Source organism: Vicia villosa, linkage group LG3, assembly GCF_029867415.1.
Source record: "Vicia villosa cultivar HV-30 ecotype Madison, WI linkage group LG3, Vvil1.0, whole genome shotgun sequence".
Classification (NCBI taxonomy): Eukaryota; Viridiplantae; Streptophyta; class Magnoliopsida; order Fabales; family Fabaceae; genus Vicia; species Vicia villosa.
Window position 1 is genome coordinate 192648138 of NC_081182.1, and position 6000 is coordinate 192654137.

The following is a 6000-nucleotide window of genomic DNA, read 5'->3' on the forward strand; positions in this document are numbered from 1 at the left end:
CATTCAAATTAATAAATGTTATAGAGTCATAAACAATAACACATCATAGTTTGGTTAGAAAAAAGTAAATATTTTAACGAGAGCATGTAACTTCAACATAAAGAAATGTTCCCACCAAAGCCATGTAAACTACCTGTTCATTAAGAAAATCGTAAACTCAGAAGTTTTAACGAGAGCATGTAACTTCAACATAAACCTTGAACTCTTTTCACTTTGAAACTGAAACAAGGCTGGGAAGCACCTGAATGAGGGCGGTGAAGACGGCGAACACAACATAATGATCAATAATCTACATGAAGAGCCAAAGTATGGTTAGAAAAAAGTAAATATTTTTGAAGAAACGCAGAGAGAAAGAGAGGAAGAACCTTGAGTTTTGTGGGGGTAGCGGAATAAGCAGACCAAAGAGCGAGGATAAGATCTTGTGTATTCTTCGTAGTAGACCTCACCATTGTCTTCAACTCTTGCCAATTTGACAAAAGCCGGAACTAAACCCTCTTCCTTCTACCTACAAGCTGAAAAAAAGAGACAGAAGTTCACACAAATATGGCTCTGGATACTAAAATACAATATATACAAGTCCACTTCAAATCATAAAGATTCAGTGAAAATTATGAAGCACCGAAACAAGACACCCTCACACGTCAATATTTATAATAATTTGAAAAAATGATTAATGAAATATAATTATAAATGTCGGTGTCGGTTTTGGACATACAATTCTTCAGAAGCGTTAAGTGCTAAAGAGATAAAAAAACTCTAATAATATCAAAGATGACCGAGTTACCATTACCTTGACTACAAACCTTAATGACATGGTTTGGTCATTCCAAAAAAACAAAATGCATCTAGAAAGTGGTTAAAAAAAGTTGATTGGAAATTTGAAATAATTTTCTATTTTAAAGAATGATATGCAAAAATGATTGGCATTGGACTTCAACAAAAGATTCATAGCACTACGAAGTAGGAACTCTGAAAACACGACACCGACTCCGACATATCAACACTAATAATAATTTAAAAAAAATAACTAAATTCACCCTAATCATAAGTGTCTGAGTTTCAGACACTAATACTCACAGACACACATATTTTCAGAGGTGTCGGTGCTATTTAGATCACACATTCCTTGTAAATTGAAGAAGCATTAAACACAAATGAACACACATTAAGCCAGGAATCCAAAACATTGAAATCTGAATCAATCCATACAATAGAACACAGAAAGAATGAATGGAAATAAAATTGAAAAATTATCATGCATGAGATATAAGAATTCAAACGAAAACAAAAACAAATCAAAAGTTCTGCATGTGAATGAAAGATAAATTGGTGCATTTCAATAAGATCTATGTGATGGCGAGGTTACCTCTCGTTTCAATCCAGACGTTGATCAGTGATCAGCAGCGATAGATTTCTTGCAGTGTCTCTTCTATAAGATTAACTGAGGTTATCTCTGCAATCCAAAATCGTCTTTTCTTTACTAGTAATTTGGATTTTTGCCCAAAAAAAATATAACAAAATAGTTATTTTGTCAAAAATAATTATATTAATAATAAAATAATAATAATGGGACTTCATAATTTTTTTTCTTTAACTTAATTATTAGTTTCTTTTATAAGAAAAAATTATTATTAATAAAAGTTCAATGGATACTCGAACCCCGATACAAAAACGTTTAATGAAATTTTAAAATATGTAAAGGTGAGTGCAACCAATTATATAAGGTGGTGTAACAAAAATCTCTATTGTCAATGGTATGCCTGGACCAACATAACTATTGCTACTAAAGTTAATTCTTTTGGATATTTAAAAAAAAAAAAATTTTGTGCATTTGACATATGATGTTGCAAATAGTTTTTTATATAACATATAGTGAATCAACTATACATAAATACATAATGGTTCCCCGAGCACTCCAAGGGATCAAAAATCGAACATGGAGAATTCATAGAAGAGATAATGATGAAGACTTGGTGAACACGAAAGACGTTGCAACCATCAATCATCCAATTTGTAGGGTTCATAATCCTTTTTCTTCTTCTTTGGTCATTATTAGGTTTTTTTATTTAACTTTTAGTTTTTCGATTAGGTTTTCTTTGGTCATCGAGATTTTCTGAAATTACAATTGGTAGTTTTTCTAAATCCTGCGTTGGTATTGTGATTTTAAAGATCTCTAAACATAGGTTAAATTGATTGTTTATTATATTTGTATTAGGATTTTCTTTTAAGTTTGGACCTTGTAAGTGATGAAGAGTAAATTTCAATGTGTATTACATCGCGGAGGATTTTCAATCAATTTCATCTTTTAGATTACATAGGGATTGATGCTAGTTGGTTATATGATTCTCGTTAATGTGACTATTTCAAAATTAAAAGTAGTTTAAAGGAGTTTGGGAATCCACCGGTAGATTTAATCATGTGATTATTTGTAAGTCCAATGATTCACAATTGATGATATAACTTGTGATAATGCTTAGATGAAATTGAAAATATTACTATGGTATTTGCATTGTTTGAATATTTAAAGGAAACACTAGCCATTAAAAGACATTCGGTGAGGTCATAATATTCGGTGAGGTCATAATTTTGATGAATGATTAACGGTTAATTTAGATATGTTTTAAAAATGAGTCTTGCTAACTAGTGTCAGGGTACTCTTTAATAATACTAAATAAAGAAAATATACTTTATAAAAGTCAATATTTCAATTTTCAATGCTTTTTCAATGCATTGTATACACATTTTTTTTTACTATTTTAATCACTTAAAGAGTGCCCTAAGGACACTCGTTAGCATTTCCTTTTAAAAATCTTACTTTGGTCAAGCAAATTGTTCATATATATGTTATGTTTATGGTTTATCGTGATATTGATAATGAACTTGCATTTGAAAAGAAAACGTTGCCACAAAAATAATTTCAAAAATTCTTGGCCCATGTTAGTCAACCTTGTCAAACGAAACATGCATTCTAAATATTTTAGAACCATATGATTACTTGTTATCTCACTTTAAAATGGTGTTGGTGGGTGGCATGGGAGGGTGGAGCAATGGGGTTTGGTGTTGAGGTGATTTTGGAATTAAAGATACTTATTTATCTCCCACGGTCCTTAATTCTATTTCTAATCTCCGGTTGAAATTAGCGAATGTTGTTTTTGAGCCGGCTATTAGTTATAAAGTTATTTGGAAAGTGGTACCGAAAGGTATTTTTCGGTAGCTTCTCGTTATCTTTTTTATGCTTCTTTCCGCATTCCCTTTGGTCCTCGTAATAGATTTGACGGTGTGGTGAGCAAGATATGGAAGATGAATATCCCGTTTAAAATCAAGGCGTTTGCTTGGAGGTTTTTTATGAATAGATTACCGACTAAAGATCTTTTGAATAATAGAGGTATTTCTTTTCCTTTAAACTCTTTGAGATGTTCTTTTTGTAATCATGAGATGGAGAATATGGATCATGCTTTTTTTGATTGTATAGTTGTAAAGATAATTTGGATAGATGTTGCTATTTGGAGTGGTAAACCGGTAGGTTTTGAGGAGGATAACATAACAACTTTTTTGGAATGGCTAGTGCTTTGTAAGGGCGAGAAGGTTAGGGTAGAAAATTGGGGAATAGTTTGGATTGCAACGGTTTGTTCGATTTGGCTTTAACGGAATGGTATTTGTTTCCGTAACGTTGATTGGAGTGTGGGTAATACGGTTTGGAATATTAAGAATTTATTTTGGAGGTGATCTTTTTTAGGAGATATTACTAATTCCAGTTGTAGCTTTTATGCATTTGTAAATGATCCGCTCTATTTCCTTTCCTAACTTCAATTGGTTTGTAAGTTTTCTCTTCGTGGGTGGGTGCGGGCGTTTTGTCCCGTTTATTGTAATAGGTTGGAGAACCCTTAGTTCTCCCGTTTATATATATATATATATATATATATATATATATATATATATATATATATATATATATATATATATATATATATATATATATATATATATATATATATATATATATATATATATATATATCTTGATTATTAAAAAAACAAAAATATAAGTTGAGAACAATTGATAAGTGTCAGATTTATGTTAAATACATTGATACTTATTGACTTATTTTACAAACAATCGATAAAATCCCCAATTTATATATGAAAAGTAAGAAAAATACCTGTTTGGACTTTTCTTGTTTGCAATTGTAAAAAAATAGGTGAAAATAACGAGAAATCTACGATTCAGCATGCAGAAACCAGGCCAAATAAAATCCATGAAAAAACAAAGCTCGCTAGGCCCAACATAGGCGCATGCATGGCTAGATGGCACCATCAGTTTCAACTACTTCATGATGAAGCAAGGGTTAGCTCGCTTGTCGAATGAGTGGTGCATTGGGCGAGTAAAGACGGTCAAGGCCACATGGTAAACATTTAAGCATTGCTTAATGAGAAAGAAAAACATACTACATAGAGTAGGTCAGAGCACGATAGGTGTGATATGCGAGAAGGTTGTGCGCCTAGCGAGAAGTCCAATTTTTTTCCTATAAATAGGAGTTTCCAGTTTAATGCAGAGGGAGTTTATGTGGATTAATGTAATACAAAATTGGAGTATGTTAACTTTGGTCTACAACAAGATAATAAGAGAGGAAGCCTGAGGACGGAAGCGTTGCTCAAGTGACAAGGCAAATCACACTTCCAAGACCGAATTTTTAGAGTTAACTGTGGTTACGCTAACCATGAGTAAACATAGATAAAATCTCTTTGTTGAGGGTTAGACGTAGTCATTATATTCATGTACTAAATTGATCATGTTGTTCTATGTAGTTCTACCAATGCTTTAAAATCGATGACTCTTTAATCTATATGTTTGTTTTATTGCAACCTAAAACATGTTTCATGGTGTGACATGACATTGAAAGGTGCTTGTCATTACTAGATCCAAGATAATCATATATTGGATCGGTGCAGAGTCTTGCTGCTTTATAACTATTAGAACTTAATGCTCTGTGTTGGTTAATAACCAATTTATCCGGCTATTGAGTAATGCACTGATCAGACATGTGGTAATATTAATAGTTGAGTAAAGAAGCATAGTAATGACATATGGACATGCATGATAAATACGTACAAATGAAATTTACCCCGACACGTTTTCTTATTGTTAACTCTGAAATCTCGATTTTACTTTTTGTTATTTATTGTCATGTCATTAACTTTTCACGCATCACAATTAATACACAATTCTTTTCTACTTAAAATATTAGATTTTTTTTGAATGGTCTTTAAAATCGTCAGTCTCTATAGATATGATAATTGTAAAATTTATTTTTGCTGCAAACAAAATAGGGTGTATGAATAATATACATATTAATGCATAAGATCATGAGTATATGAACAATAGTAAAAAAACTACTATTCTTCAAAATGACTAAAAATGAAAAATAAATTATGTTACCTAATTCAAAACTTAAATCCTTCATTAACCACCTAATGTGAGGGAAAGTGGTGGATTCCCCTATCTTTGACCAATGATATACATCATTAATGTTAAGGACGAGTTTGAGGATATCGCCTAAACAACACCGCTTTTAGGCGAAGACTTCCTTATTTACACCAATCACAAATATGACACTACAAACTTCATTCTCATTGATGGAAGAAACTATAATCGATTGGACCAAGAATGTACTATAGTTCTTGTTCCATATTCACAACCATAGTTAGTAGAGAACATCTATTACAACACGAAAAAAAAAAAAGAGAAAACATAATTGTTGTTGAACCAAGAGACAATTATGGTTGGCAATTAGTTCAGTGGAACTTAAAATACCCCGTAAGTAACACTTATCGGGATATAAATGAGTGGAAAAATTACACTTTTTAGAATATAAACTTTTCTTATATTTTAAATTTATTAAAAATTTATTTTGAGTTTCATACGTTACTATAGAGGTAGGGCTAACAATGAACTAAAGCAATTCGAAAATAGTTTGAAATTTGATTCGAAAATTAAATCGTT